The following is a 16081-nucleotide window of genomic DNA, read 5'->3' on the forward strand; positions in this document are numbered from 1 at the left end:
AATAGAAATTTCAAAAGAGCAGGGGCAGGAAAATGAGTGGGTGCTAAAAACCCAATAGCAGAGCTGCTTCTAATCGTACAACATCTGTTTTGCCACCAGCTGGATTCCGATAAGGAAGAACAAATGCCTTAGAACGGGGAGGGCTGAGTCTTTAAGCCCTGGAGGTGATGTTACACATTTTCTCTTCAGAAATCCCAAGTGAAAATATGTTTCGTATTGGAAAATAGTTTTCCATAGATGAAATCATCTACAACATCAAGGATTAAAACTTCAAAACCTCAGTAACGTGCCTTTCTTTACCAGTGAATTTTTTTTTTTGAAAAAGTTGCTTTCGTTTATTTTAAGCAAACTTTTAAAAATAACATGCAGACAGCGAAGTGTGCAAATCGTAATTATATAGCTTAATGAATCTTCACAAAGTGAACAGAGTCCTATAACCACCGCCACGATCAAGCAAAAGAACATGATCAGCATCCCAGAAACCCCCGTTGTGCCCTTCAAAATCTCTATCCCCCCACAGTCCCCATTTTCTATCGCCATCAATTAATTTTGCCTGTTTTTTTAGGGTTCTATAAGTGGAAAATGTAGGATTCACTTTTCTGTGTTTGGTTTCCTCTGCTTGACATTATATAGAATTCATGAATGATTTTATTTTTAATCTGGGGTGTGTGTGTGTGTGTGTGTGTGTGTGTGTGTGTGTGTGTGTGAGTGACTTCATTCATTCTACAAATATTTACTGAGCATCCACCGTAGTTAAGCACCATGCGAGGTACTGGGTAAACAGCGACGATACAGACAAGGCGTCTGCTCTCCTAGACCTTACATAAGTCCTGGCTCTGCAAATGAACATCTGAGGAGCCGAAAGTCATTGCTTTCCAAGGAGACAACACAACAGCTCAAAAGTATCCAGTTGTCTTGAAGGCCATAGGTATGGTCATGCTCAAGTGAGCTCCCATAGATTTCTGCACATTCATCTGCGGGACCTCCTAGCATCATTTACTTGCTTTATAAGAGACAGAGGCTTGCAAAGTAAAAATTTCAGTTGCCTTTTCAGACTTGCATTCCAGCACAGCTCCTGGACGGAATAATTTTAACATGTCTCCCAGGCAAGACTCTGGGGAAGGAAGCTGTCTATATCTTTGAAATGCTATTTCAAACACCCTTGTTTTGCAGAAAAATTCATAGAGAGTGATGGCCATACAATGTTTTGTTTTGTTTTCTTTTAAGCGATAGGGTCTGCCCTTTTCTCGGTTTAAGAAATGGGTTGGGAGAAATACTTCTTGTGGTCAGGGGAGATTTTTAATTAACCCCGACATTAGGAGGGGATACAGAGACTATTATTTCAAGACCTCACAGAAAGGCAAATATTCTAGTGTATGCATATATTAACTTCAGACTTGATAGTAATTATTGACATTTGTAAATGACTTTTAAAAAGTTAAATTAGTCCAATATTGTGGTAATTAAATACGTGCATTTATCAAAAGCCTTAAAAATATTAACAGCCTTACAAACAAATCTCAAGTCCCTTTACCCACCATCCTCAAATGTGTGCCCTCTCCTTTTCTACAGGTATGAATTTAGAGTGCATCTTTCTAGACCTTTTTCTGTCCTTACGCACACAAACACATATGTGAGTTGTTCTTCACATAAATTATATACACATCATGCTGCAACTTGCTGTTTGTCCTTCAACAACAGTTTTTTAGATCTTGCCAGTTGATGTCTACCTGGTTCACTTGTTTGAACCATGGTGCAATATTCCGCCATATGAACATACCATTCTCCTACCATGTAGCTGTTCTTCTGCTGAGGACATGTAGTCTCATTTTTCACTATTACAAGCAATGCTGTCATGACCATCTTTGGCATGCATTCTTATGTAAGTGAGCAAGTATTTCTCCAGGAACACATCAAGAAGGGAATAGATCATGCCATTGCTTCTTTAAAATAGAGTCTTGGTCCATAACTGCAAGGAAGCTCCTTGAAGGCTGGGTAGGTCTTAACTGTATCTGTATGGCCAGAGCCCAGCACAGAGCCTGCCAGCTAGTAACTGCTTTCTACATCACTAGTGGAGGGCCAGGTTTTACTTCTCTGTATCTTGGTTGGTTCTTCCTTGCCTATGAATCATTTAAATGGTAGCGTCTTGGGGCACGTGGGTGGTTCAATCGGTCAAGCGGTTAAGCGTCTGCCTTCAGCTCAGGTCATGATCTCAGGGTCCTGGGATCGAGGTCCGCATCGGGCTCCCTGCTCAGCGGGGAGTCTGTCTGTCCCTCTTCCGCTGCCCCTGACCCCACTTGTGCTAGCACTCTCTCTCTCTAAAATAAATAAATAAAAATCTTTAAAAAAAAAAATAGGGGCGCCTGGGTGGCTCAGTTGGTTAAGTGACTGCCTTCGGCTCAGGTCATGATCCTGGAGTCCCGGGATCGAGTCCCGCATCGGGCTCCCTGCTCGGCAGGGAGTCTGCTTCTCCCTCTGACCCTCCTCCCTCTCATGCTCTCTGTCTCTCATTCTCTCTCTCGCAAATAAATAAAAATCTTAAAAAAAAAAAATAAAAAAAAAATAAAATAAAATAAAAAATAAGAGGTAGCATCCTAAGATCTTTGTTCTTGGCTTTCTCTTGTTTCTCCAGGGCCTCTTTCCTTAGTCAGAAGCTCTCTTCCCTGGCTGCAATCATAATCAACAGGGGAGCTTTTAAAATTTACCAGTGCCCCCCCAAAATAAAAAAAAATAATAATTAAAATAAAATTTACCAGTGTCCAGGCCCGTTACCCAGAGGGTCTCACTTAATTGGCTTGCAGTTGGGTGAATCCCGGGTAATTGTGTTTTTTCTCATGGCTTTCCATCTGATATCAATATGAGGTTAGAATGGAGAATCATTGCCCTAGGCTAGTGGTTCTCCAAGTGGAGACTACGGCCAGTAGTAAAAGCAGCCCCTTGGGTTTGTTAGAAGTGTAAGTTCTTGCGCCTGACCTCAGAACTACTGAATCAGAAACTGGGGATAGAGCCCTGCAATATCCTTCCAGATGATTCTAAAGCATGTTAAATAAATTTTGAGAACCACTGTCCTTGGTGATCCCATGCATTTCCCTGACTTGATAAACGTGTAGAAGAAACATGGCCATTTCTCGTCTTCAACCTAAATTCCTGAACATCACCTAAGTGACATTCCACTAGAGTGCCCCCCCCCCAGCATGCACCATGCTCCCAGCTCCACTCCAAATTGTTTTTCCCTCAGCCTTCTTCATCTTAGCAAATGACACCAATATCCTTCAAGTTCCTGGAGGCAGAAATGTGGAATTCATTTTTTAATTTTTTAAAAAATAGGTCATCTACTCAGGTAGCTTAAAACCCAGAAGATATTTAAAAAAAAGTAAACAATGAGAGTCTCCCTCCCACCCTCACCTCCTGTTATGGACTGAATATGACCCCCTCCAAAGTCATATGATGAAGCCCTAACCCACAATGTGACTGTATTTAGAGATAGAGCCTTTAAGGAGGTAATTAAGGTTAAATGAGGTAAGTGTGGGGCCCTAATCCAAATAAGAGAGTTGTCCTTCTTCCTCAGAGGAAGTGCATAAGCATACAGGAAAGGCCAGGTGAGGACACAGCCAGAAGGTAGCCATCTGCAAGCAAGGAGTGAGGTCTCACCAGAAAACAACCCTACCAGCACCTTGATCTTGTACTTCCAGCCTCCAAAACTGTCAGAAAATACATTTCTGTTGTCAAGCCACTCAAGTCTGTGGTATTTTGTTATAGTAGCCTATGATGGTTAATTTTATGTGTCACTTTGACTGGGCCACGGGATACCCAGATATCCAATCAGACATTATTATTCTGGGTGTTTCCTATGAGGGTGTTTTAGGATGAGATTATCGCTTAAATTGGTACACTGAGTAAAGCAGCTTACCCCCTATAATGTGAGTGGGCCTCATACAATCAGTTGAAGGCCTGAATAGAACAAAAAAGCTGACCCTTCCTCACATGAGAGAAAATTCTTCTTGCCTAATTGCCTTCAAAGTGGGACACCTGCTTCTTCCTGCCTTCAGACTCGAGCTGAAACATAGGCTCTTCCTGCGCCTTGAGGCTGCTGGCTTTCAGGTGGAACTAAACCATTGGCTGTCTTTGTTCTCAGGCTGTTAGACTTGGACTAGAACTAAACCGTCTGCTCTCCTTGGTCTCCAGCTTGCTGACTCACTCTGTGGACACTGGGACTTGGCAGCCTCCATAATCATATGAGCCAATTCCTTATAATAAATTCCCTATAATAAATTTCTTTATATATAAATATTAATGTGTAGTATATATAATATTAATATATATGTATATAATATACAAACACACACACACACACACACACACATCTTCTTGGATCAGCTTCTCTGGAGAACCCTAGCAGACTAATACATCCCCCATCTGTCCAATTCCCAGTCTTCCTCCCAGGGTAACCACTGTGCTTAGCTTCTTGTGTATCCATTCAAGTTTCTTTAGAATACATGAGCAAATAAAAATGTTATTTTTCCCCATTTTTTTTTACAGGTACACATAGGCACACACAAAAAAGTACTGTAATGAATTATATTTATGAAGATTTTGCCTGATAGCTAAAAAACTAGCATTGTCATAGTTTTGACTTTTTCTTGTTATGAGTAAAACGTAGTACCTCTTCACAGGGCCACGCCATTTGTATTTCCTTTCTCATGAGCTATCAATTGATACCTTTTGTAGATTTTTCTTTTGGATTAAAGGAAAGATCTCTCTTTGTGTGATGAGCTGAAAATACAGTTTCTCAGTTTGTCATTTCTTTGACTTTTGGGTTTTGATTAGGATGTTTCTTCTCACGCAGAATTTGTCTTTGCTTGTTTTGTAACAAAGTTAAACATTTCCATTTTTTTTCTTATATGGCTTGTGAATTTTTGAGTTATAACCAGGAAGCCTTCCTTATGCCACAGATATAAAGTATTTCCTCCTCTTTTCTTCTAAATCTGTCTTGATTTAATTTTTATATTCAACTCTTATTTCATTTGATATGGATCAAGCATGTATTCAAAGTATGAGGTATAGATTCAGATTATTATTCAGATACAGATTATTGTTTTTAGTTAGTTTCAAAACCACATGGCTACCATGTCATTCTAGCACTGTGTTGTGAATGGTCCATGTTTTCCCAGAAAGTTTCAGAAGTCATCTCTCTCAGAAACTAAATTCTCACTGTTCACGCTGTTTCTGGATTTTTCTAAAATCTAGTTTCTAGATTTTTCTAGTTCACCTATTTCCTCTTCCATTGAATTTTCTCTTAATTCACAATCCAGTATCACCTTATTTACTGAGATTTTATATTCTATTTTAATATCTCATATTAATACTAGCACTGTGGAGATACCTTGTTCTTCCTTTCCAAAGTTTTCTGAGCTGCTTTTCCCAGATACACTTTGGCTTCATCTGTCTCATTCAAACAAAACAAAAATAACAGAAATAAATTGTGGGTATTTGTACTGGGGTTCTAATCATTTTGTAAACTGTCTCAGGGAGAATGGGCACCTCTGTAATGGTCAGGCATCCTGAGAATAGGGCATCTCCCCATTTCCTCACATCTCTGAAGATTTTGTTAATGTTTTAAAAATCCTATTCACTTAGGCCGTACAGAGTTCTTGTTATTTCTCTCCCCAGTGATTTTGTTACTATTGTATGTGGGGCTCCTATTCTTTTATACTCTCTACCTGGTTGTTATGTGTGTATATAAAAGATAACAATTTCTGCATAAGAACTGGGGGGCTCATTCTTTTTTTTAAGATTTATTTATTTGAGAGAGAGAAAGCGAGAGAGAGAGAACACAAGCGGGGTGAGGTGCAGAGGGAGAGGCAGACTCCCCCCTGAGCAGGGAGCCCAATACGTGGCTCAATCCCAGGACTCTGGGATCATGACCTGAGCTGAAGGCACACACTTAACCAACTGAATCACTCAGGTGCCCCTGTGGGGCTCATTCTTGATGCCCCCTCTCTCTCATCCCCACTATAGCATCCTTCACCATGTCCTGTTGAATCTACCTTCAAAATATACTCTATACATGTCCAAATCCTGCCACCTCCACTAACCCCACCCCAGTTCAAGCCATGGGAACAACACACTACCCCTCCTCCACTCCATCCTCCACAGAGCAGCTAGAGGGATCTTTTCAAAACAACAAGAGCATCTTGTAAACCCCCTAGGGCAACCATTTCCCTGGCTTCCTTTGCGCCCAAAATGAAATGCAGACTCCTCACCTGAAGGCCCTCTATCACCTGGCTTCTGGCTCCCTGGAAACCATCTCTTTGTTCACAGAACTCTAGCCACAAGGGCTTCTTCAGGTTCTGAAACATTCCCACTTCTTTCCTATCCCAGACCTTGCCCTGCTGTTCTCTCTGCCTGGAATATTTTTCTTCCCATTCTTTAGGGGGCTGGCTTCTTAATCCCTAGGTTTCAGTTTACCTATCACTTCTCAAAGAGGTCTTCTCTGTTCTCTTCATCTACACAGTCACCCTTTTAATCTCCTCTGCAAAACTTAGAACAATGTTTAATTATGTACCTGTTCACCTATTTACTTATTCTGTGTTTGTCTTTCCCCCCTAGACTGTGAACTCCAGTGCTATCTGCAAAGTGCATGGCATATAGGATATGTTCAATAAATATGTACTGAATGAATAAGCAAGTGTCCTCTCAGTTTATATAGTCAGGGGTTGAAAATGCTTTACTTTTTTCCTGGCTACTTGGCTGTTATTCTGCATTCACATTTTATTTTTTATTTTATTTTATTTTTATTTTTATTTTTTTTGAAGATTTTATTTATTTATTTGACAGAGAGAGACATAGCGAGAGCAGGAACACAAGCAGGGGGAGTGGGAGAGAGAGAAGCAGGCTTCCCACCGAGCAGGGAGCCCGATGTGGGACTCGATCCCAGGACCCTGGGATCATGAGCTGAGCCGAAGGCAGACGCTTAATGACTGAGCCACCCAGGCGCCCCCTGCATTCACATTTTAAATCCACAGTTACTGTATATCAAATGCTTATATTCCTAAGTCACAGGCTCCCCTCAAACTCTTCTCAAAAGCCTGACTTGCCTATCATAAATCTCTTCCTGGTGTTTGTTCACAGATGCGAATACGTATAAAGTTATTTTCAAATAATGAAACACGTATTGAATGTGACAGAAACAGCTGAAGTTATGCCTAATTTATAAGAAAAATTTCCCTAAGGATGGTGATACCCTAATATTTTCTTTATATATTATCTTTTTACTTTAAAATTTTTTTCTCATTAAAGAAAATTATATTTTCTTGTTGTGAAAATTATTAAAAATATGGAAATGGGTATCATAGAAATGTAGAAAGAATAAAAGATTTCCATGATCCCCAGCCCCAGAGATCACAGTCCTATGGTCACGTTTGATGAATACCCATCTTCCTAGATTTTTTTTTCTATGCATATCCTGTTCTAGCACAAGCTGAGATCTTGTTATTGCTATTTTATTTTGTTTTTACTACTCTAGGACCCAATTAGACAAACAACTCTGCAACTTATTTGCTTAATAACACACCTTGAACATGTTTGTGTGCTAACACACAGCTCCTTTTACTCTTCAATAATTATCTAATATTTCATTTACCATCTCTTGATGGTTGCCTTCCCTTTTCACCTGACCAGTAAAGTGGGGAGGAGATGCTCTTGAATTGTGTCATCTTTTTTTTTTTTTTTTTTTAGGACCTCTGCCACTCCTTGACCTAAGGACCAAAATCACCGCTCATGGAGTCATTTCTCTACTGTGACCTCCGTTTTGTCAGAAAAGGTACCTTAGAGCAAATAGAAATTCTGTGAGGTACAGATTTGCATTCAGAATTAATGAACTGAGTGATCCACTGTAAGAAACGTTGATTTAAAAAATTTACACAGGTGCATTTGTGTGGCCTCCTGTAAGTAGCATTCTGGCACCACCACCACCAAGGTACGGTTGCCCGAAAGAAAATCCTACCTCCAAACCCTCGCTTCTTGTAACTGTGCCTCTTGCACAGAGCTCAACAGGAGCTGAAGTTTATTCCAGTTCTGCTTGCCGTGAATGCCACCAATAGGTACTGTCAGACCTGTTTTTGAGTGGGGGGAAGAAAAGTGCAAAGCCAATTATTTTGCCAACATCTGATAGGGACTCGACAAGGCACTAATTGCTAGGCTTGCATTTCAGGAAGCAACCTATTCTGTGCTCTTGGTGCCAATTAACACAAAGGTAGTGCGTGGTGAATATGCCACTTACAACTGGCACTCATTTGCTGTCACATAATCTTGCCAGGTCAAGCTGGGACATGCGACACATTGACGTTTTTGCACATTAATTTGGAAAATGAAGGTATTCCTCCTTGCCCCCAGCCTCTCTCCATTGTTCTTGGTGGTCACAGGAGCTGAGATATTTTGAGAAGTTCTTGGAAAACCTTCTTTGTACTGGGCCCCCACATAAGCTCCTCGTTGGCAATTCAAACCCTGAAGTTATACAACTTCAAGGCAAGCCTCTTGGCCAAGTGCTGTTTTTATAGTGAAGTTTTTATAGTGAAGACCACAGAGCAGCCTGAACCACACTAAGATGCTGGGCTGAACTGAGGGCCATGGGAGTTTATAAAAATGGTCAGGGCCATGAGACCACTGAAGGACACTAATGTTGTCAAGGGCCAGTCTTACATTTAGGTGAATGAGTGGTTTAGCATGCTGGAAAGACATTTTCCTCCTCGGTATCCACTTGGCTTGCTGTTCAGAATTCCATCATTTCTGATTCCCTAAACCAAAACCCGTATTGGCCTCCTCCCCAGTTAGCCTGATATCTGAATTTCTCCCAATGTCAGGATTTCCACTCTTTGAGATTGTATTCCTGAGCATAAAAATGTATCCTGTATTAAGCTTAATAGAGCTTAAATACATATGAGAGTCAGTATAATGTCATTGTTTAAGCGTATCAGCCTTAAAATCAGAAAGCCTGGCTTTGAGGGGCGTCTGGCTGGCTTAGTCAGTAGAGCATGTGACTCTTGATCTCAGGGTCGGGAGCTCAAGCCCCACATTGGGTGGGAAGCCTACTTAAAATAAAAATTTATATATATATATATATACACACACATATATAATTTATGTGTGTGTATATATATATATACACACAAACACACACACACACATAATTTTTTACAGGAAAGAAAGAAAGAAAAAAGTCTGGCTTTGATTCCCTACTCACTAGCTCTGCAACATTGGGTAAGTTATGTATCCTCTCTTTGCCTTCATTTCCTCCTTGAAAAGTGGGGCTAAAGGCATTCCTGTTTCATTGGGTTGACAGGAGGATTGAATACAGTATTTTCCATTGTGCCTAGAAATAGAAAGCCACTGTTAAGGTATGCCATTATTATAATAAATACCATTAGGACAGACAAGTCATTAAGCATCATCGGCTGAGGAAATTACTTTTTTGCATGTGTAAAAATTGCTTGCCATACAAAAACAGGTTTTTTAATGTTTAGAGGGAAAATTATGTTTTGATTATTTAAAAGTTCTGCCAGGAAAACAAAAGGCCCCGGGCCGGAAAAAATGCTAGATAGGACTTATATGCTAGAATTGCTAATTTAAGCAGAGTATGAGGGAGAGTAAAGCTGTTTTTAAAAATGGAAATAATTTGGGCGCCTGGGTGGCTCAGTCGGTTAAGCGACTGCCTTCGGCTTAGATCATGATCCTGGAGTCCCGGGATCGAGTCCCGCATCAGGCTCCCTGCTCAGCGGGGAGTCTGCTTCTCCCTCTGACCCTCCTCCCTCTCGTGCTCTCTGTCTCTCATTCTCTCTCGCAAATAAATAAATAAAATCTTTAAAAAAAAATGGAAATAATTTGAAAAGGACAAAGGGACTCACAGCAAGTATAAGTGTAGAAGAAATACATAGTCAAGGAAATATTAGCACACACATGATTTTTTTTTCCTTTCCCAGTAGGAGAAAGGCTCATAACTTGGTGAAGGAGGTTAACAGGGAAAGGGGTGCTAGGTTGACAGCACCCTTCTCTGTCAAACTGAATCGGAAATCACTCTTCCTCACTAGCAAGTGGGTTAGAGTGAGGCCACTGATTTGAACAGAGATCGCTTACTTATGCCAGTCACTAAGCCAAGATTTTCATTGATCAATTCATTGTCACACCATCCCTTTGAGGCAGGTAATTATGAGTACCCTGTTTTATACCCTGTTTTCAGGATATAAAAAGGATATGGAAACTGCCATAGCATTGGTCTCTTACTTGTCATGCTCAGGATCCTGAAGTAGCCATCAGGGAAAGCCTAGCTCTGAAAGTTTCTACTCCTGAAGAAAGGAATCATGATAAGATTCTAATTAAAGCAAGTCTTCCCTCTCATGAATAATGATACCACAAAATACAGAGACTATGTCAATTATTCCTGGGGGTTCCTTTATGTGTGTGTGTGTGTGTGCATACACGCTGTGTTGTGTATGAAAGAATGACTTTCATTAGTTAAAAGAAACACCGGCTCTGAAAGCTAGAAATAATTTGGGGGCAATAGTTAACTCATTCATTTAAGAAACATTTATTAAGTGCCTGTTACATACCACCAAGGGGATACAGTGGGAGATTGATTTGCTCCTTGCACTCACAGCAACAAGAAGTGTGAAACAAAGTATGACAGGAGAATTTCAAGGCTCAGGGGGCATATAACAACCCAGTGCATCTCAAAATACTCTAAGAATTATCAGATCCCATGACAGCATATATATAACCCATGTCTGTGTTGAATGTGCTCTTTCACAAAATGGTGACATTGTATTTGCACACATTATATTACTTTCTGATTTGGCTTCAGTTTCCAGGCGGTTTGGATATAAGCTAGAAGTCCAGTATTTCTAAATCATTTGTAGTTATGAGTTGAACCCTAGGTCTGAAAGTCTCATTCCACAAGGTATCAGAGGGAATGGAACAAGGATTTGAAGACCAAAGAGTCTCAAACGAATATTAGCAGGTATCATCTGGGGCTCCACAGCCTGGACAAGAGCAAAAGTATGGTCTTCCGGAACGACAAGTAAGCAAGGAACACCTGGTGAGTTAATATAATAACTTTGCAGAACTGCCACAAGCTAGTCATGAGTATCTAGAACCACCTTGCAGACTGGAACTATGACTTTCAAAGTAGGCTTAAGAGAAGTTATTTAGAACTTTAGATTTAGCATTAAAAGAAAAAGTTCTTTTCTTTTTTGGGGGGGGGAAGAGAGGGAGAGTATTCACATGAGGGAGAAGTAGAGGGAGAGGGAGAGAAAGAATCTTAAGCAGCCTCCATGCCCAGCACAGAGCTCAACACGGGGCTGGATCTCATGACCCTGAGATCATGACCTGAAACGAAATCAAGAGCCCAATGCTCAACCAACTGAACCACCCAGGCACCCCAGAAAAAAGTTCTTAAAGGTGGTATTCATCAGGCTAAGTGTAAAGGCTGAATGATCAAAAACAATTCAGTGAACAGTTTCATATTACCAGGCTGTTCTGGTTAATGGAGATCATGAGCTTTGGGGGTAAAATGACCACAGTTCAAATCCCAACTCATCACACATTCTACCTCTGTAATGCTGGGCAAATCACTTCACTTCCTGAGTCTTATTTTCATCATACGTAAAACAGGGACAGTAAACCCCAGATGGCAGGGCTGCCAATGAGGATTAATTCGCATACAGTACCAACTCAAGAAAATCTTGTGCTATCATTAATAACAGTAAAACTCATATAACTTTTGGTATACTAGTAGTATACAATTATAACTTTCTCTACATTTCCCTTTACTTGAAGTAAGTATTTGGAAGACTTTATAAAATACAGTAGGGTCCTTCACCCATGTGGCAAGAAAAGATGACAGTTTTTCCCTCCCTCCACTATGCAAACATGGGACTGGATCAGCCAGCGCACTGCTGGAGGTCAGAGTGGGGACATCACCCATCCCCTGCTTAGTGCTTCATCCACCGGAAACCTGTCTAACTCAGTACCCTGGCTTATCTATTCCAGAAACCACCCACTGCTGACCACTCAGGAAACTATTCACTTTAATTCTGGATCCTGGGCTTTCCCTATCATTCGGGTGTGGGTTTTCCTTTCTGTGGAAATAGATGGCTTCACTTCAGTTCTCCTTCCTGCTGTTTCCAGCGATGTTCTGCTAATAAAGTCACTTGTGATGTCATGTCTTGCATTTCCATTGGCCAGCTTATCTCTCCCTAGGGACTAACGCCAATCATCACTCCTCTGGGATACCGTTTTCGTGAAAAATCAGCCAAAGAGGTCTTCCACTTAACCTACAATAACGTTCACTTCCAGTAAAGCCTGGGAGAAGGAAATACACTAAGAATTCTCTCTCTGTTAACTCTAGGTGACCTCCAAAAGCTCTGCTTCTTTTCAAGCAAACTTTTGTGATGGGCCAGTTTACTGAAGAATCCACTTTTCTCCCCGAACTCAAGTAATTCTATATTCCTATTTATAAAACTATCCTCTAAACTGCACACATGTATTTGTATAAAATAAGGAATCTATTTACCATTCAGTAAATATTTGAGCACCTACTATGTACCAGATTTGTTCTAGGTGCCATGGAAAAAGTGAAATATCAGTGAAATAACTAAGATGATTATCACGAAATACTCAGCATTAGAAAAGGAAGTTAGAGAGCCAAAGAAAAATTGTACATAGAAGAGAAAGTTGAGGCAATTCTCTACATGGTATTAGCCAACCTCTCCCAAACCAGACCCCTAAAACCCAGCCATGCTTTTGATGACTCCTTTATTCATTATATATGATAGTGATTATCAACTTAGACTAAACTGCTGAAACAGAATTTGAATCCTATCTTTCACTAATTAAGGGACCTTTGTCAAATCATCTCACCGCTTTAGACCTTGCTATCCTTATGTGTAAAATGAAATTACTAATACTGCCTACCTCATAGACCTGTTATAAGAATTAAATGCTGTATATTTGTACACGGTCTGGCACATGATAAATACTCAAAACATGTTGATGATGATGATTCAGACAAAAGATTTGGACCTGAATTATTTAGATAGTTTGGACCTGAATTATTTAGATAGTTCACTCCACTGTCCTACACTATGATTTCAAACCTAAGATTTTTTAAGCCTTGTTTACAGATGTAAATTCAGAGGCAAGATAATACAATTGAGAAAGGATGAATAGACTCTCACTGAGGATGAGACTTTCAGAAACCCAGAGTCTTGGTCACGTCACAAGGTCACCAAGAGATACTTTGTATTTTCCTTTCTTGTCAGCTCTTATGGAGATGACTGGGTTGTATCAGGAGCAATTTTAAAGAAGAGTAAACAGAGTTTATCTTTTAAAATCAAGTCCTAGAAAGGAAGCTAAGAGAGAGAATACACTAAGGAGACTTCTGTCCCTACACATAATAATTTCTATACTATCAGCTTAACTTTATCAGGAGAGTTTATATTGAAAGAGAGAAAATTTGTTTAATAGAAAATATTGAAAAGTGCTTTGTTTTTTTATCCTTTATAAACTTTATTTTTCTTATGGACATGAAACTCACATATAATAATATATTAGTTTCAGGTATACAACATAAAGCTTCAATATATGCAGATATTGTGAAATGATCACCACAGTAAGTGTAGTTAATATCCATCCCTACCCATAGTTACAATTCTTTCTCTTGTGATGACTTTTAAGATATACTCTCAGCAACTTTCAAACATACAAAGCAATACTGTTAACTATAGTTATTGTGCTACTGTGCTACATTACATCCCAAGACTTATTTATCTTAAAACTGGAACTTTTTACCTTTTGACCGCCTTTGCCCAGTTTGCCCACCCCCTACCCACACCTCTGGCAACCACCAATCCATTCTCTGTATCTATGAGTTCAGTTTTTTGGAGTTTTTTTTTTTTTTAGATTCCACATGTAAGTGGGATTATATGGCATTTGTTTTTCTCTATCTGACTTATTTCCCTTCACAAAATGCCCTCAAGGTCCATTCACATTGCCACAAACTTTCCTTCTTTTTTATGGCTGAATAATATTCCATTATATATGTACCACCATTACTTTATCCATTCATCCATTGATGGACACTTAGGTTGCTTCCACATCTTGCCTATTGGTAGTAATACTGCAGTGAGCATGGGGATGCAGATAACTTTTCAAGTTAGTGTTTTTGTGTCCTTCAGATAAATACCCAGAAGTAGAATTGCTCGATACCATGGTAATTCTATTATTAGTTTTTAAAGGAACCTTCCTACTGTGTTTCTGGCTGCACCAATTTACATTCCCACCAACAGTGCACAGAGATTCCATTTTTTTCATATCCTCACCAAACTTGTTATTTCTTGTCTTTTTAGTAATGGCCATTTTAATAGGTGTGAGGTGATAACTCATTGTGGTTTTGATTTGCATTTCCCTGATGCTTAGTGATGTTGAACATCTTTTCATGTACCTGCTGGCCATCTGTATATCTTTTTGGAACAATGTCTTTTCAGATCCTCTGACCATTTTTTTAATTGATTTTTTTTTTTTTTTTTTTGCTACTGAGTTGTATGAGCTCTTTATATACTTTGGATATTAACCCCTTATCCGGTATATATGATTTGCAAATATTTTCTCCCACTATATAGGTTGCTTCTTCATGGTGTTGATGTTCTTTGCTTGCAGAAGCTTTTTAGTTTAATGTAGTCCCACTTGTTTATTTTTGCTTTTGTTGCCTTTGCTTTTGGTATCAAATCCAAAAAGTCATCACCAAGACCAACATCAAGGAGCTTACCCCTGTTTCTTCTAGGAGTTTTATGAGTGCAGGTCTCAACACTCAAGTCTTTAATCCCCTTTGAGCTGATTTTTGTAGATGGTGTAAGATAAGGATCCGGTTTCATTCTTTTGCGTGTGGCTGTCCAGTTTTCCCAATATCATTTATTGAACAGATTGTCCTTTCTCCACTGTATATTCTCGGCTCTTTGCCATAAGTCAATTGACTGTATATGTGGGTTTAGTCCTGGTCTCTCTACTCTGTTCTTTTCAGTTATGTATCTGTAAAAGTACTATATTTTTGAGTAATTTTACAGTAAAAGTTCTAGAATATTTTCCATCGGAATCAACTAATAGTTTCATTTTGTAATAGTTTTTCCATTCCTTGCTAAGTTTGGAACTCCCAGATACTGTGATTGGGAGGAATTTTATTACATAATGAAAAGAAAGGTTGTGTTTTAGAATACACGTATTTTAGTAAATTATTTTGAAGGTTTAAGAAAAAGATCTAAATGTCATCCTTTAAAAATCTTTGCACTTTACAGGTGTTTCTGTTTTCCCATCTTTATACTGTTTATACTCATTATAAATTCCAGTAATACAGTTAGACAATGGCACCATTGGTCCATTTGGGTCAACAACTTTTTTAGGAATTACCAAGTCATTTTTCCCTCTACCAAGAGAAATACATGCATTAATATTTCAAGAGTAGAGGACACTTCTAGCATACTGCTACATGGTCCCTGGTGGTGATAGTCTTTGGTATTTCCAATTCAGAGTGTCAGCCTACTAAGTAACAGAAAACTCCAGTTCTGGGACACTTTCCTTTCTCTTGAAATTAGTGAAATTAGCACACCCTAACTTCTTTCTGAGGGCCGGTGAAAGAAAAAGTACTTTTGAACCACCCAGGATTAAACAGTTCTCCCTCGCTCTCTCTCCCTCCCTGCTCCTCCCTCCCTCCCTTCCTCTCACTCACACACACGCTCACACACAGCCTCCCTGCTCCGGCTTGTCTAACTTCCAAATTTGCATCCCAAGGCGAGGTAGGTGTAGCCTGAAGTGTGAGCTGTGAACTACTCCAAGCATCTCTCTGGCGAAAAGGAAGAAATGATTGAGAAATCCCTCCCCAGACTGGTGCTTCCCCCCCCACACACACACCGCCACCCCCCGCTCGTCCCCACCCCGGCCCGGGTCCACTACCGTCCCCTAGCACTCCGCCATCACTCCCCTCTCCCCCGTATCTCTAAACCCAGTCTGGGCACCAAAGTCCCCGCCCCCTCTCGCT

The 16081-nt window shown here is 39.9% G+C and overlaps 1 long non-coding RNA gene across 2 annotated transcripts in view; it reads left to right on the top strand.

Annotated features, from left to right (window-relative positions):
- LOC135364716 (uncharacterized) overlaps nucleotides 1-12179 on the top strand; it is a 179677-nt gene extending 167498 nt beyond the window's left edge. For both annotated transcript variants that reach the window (XR_010412289.1, XR_010412290.1), the window contains 4 exons: nucleotides 7738-7822; nucleotides 9199-9258; nucleotides 10952-11089; nucleotides 12043-12179. This is a non-coding gene — a long non-coding RNA (uncharacterized LOC135364716). The remainder of the gene's footprint in view (nucleotides 1-7737; nucleotides 7823-9198; nucleotides 9259-10951; nucleotides 11090-12042) is intronic.
- Nucleotides 12180-16081: the final 3902 nt, after the last annotated feature.

The sequence above is a fragment of the Mirounga angustirostris genome, unplaced genomic scaffold, assembly GCF_029215605.1.
Source record: "Mirounga angustirostris isolate CCGP_5_RB_7025 unplaced genomic scaffold, mMirAng1.0.hap1 SCAF_1, whole genome shotgun sequence".
NCBI lineage: Eukaryota > Metazoa > Chordata > Mammalia > Carnivora > Phocidae > Mirounga > Mirounga angustirostris.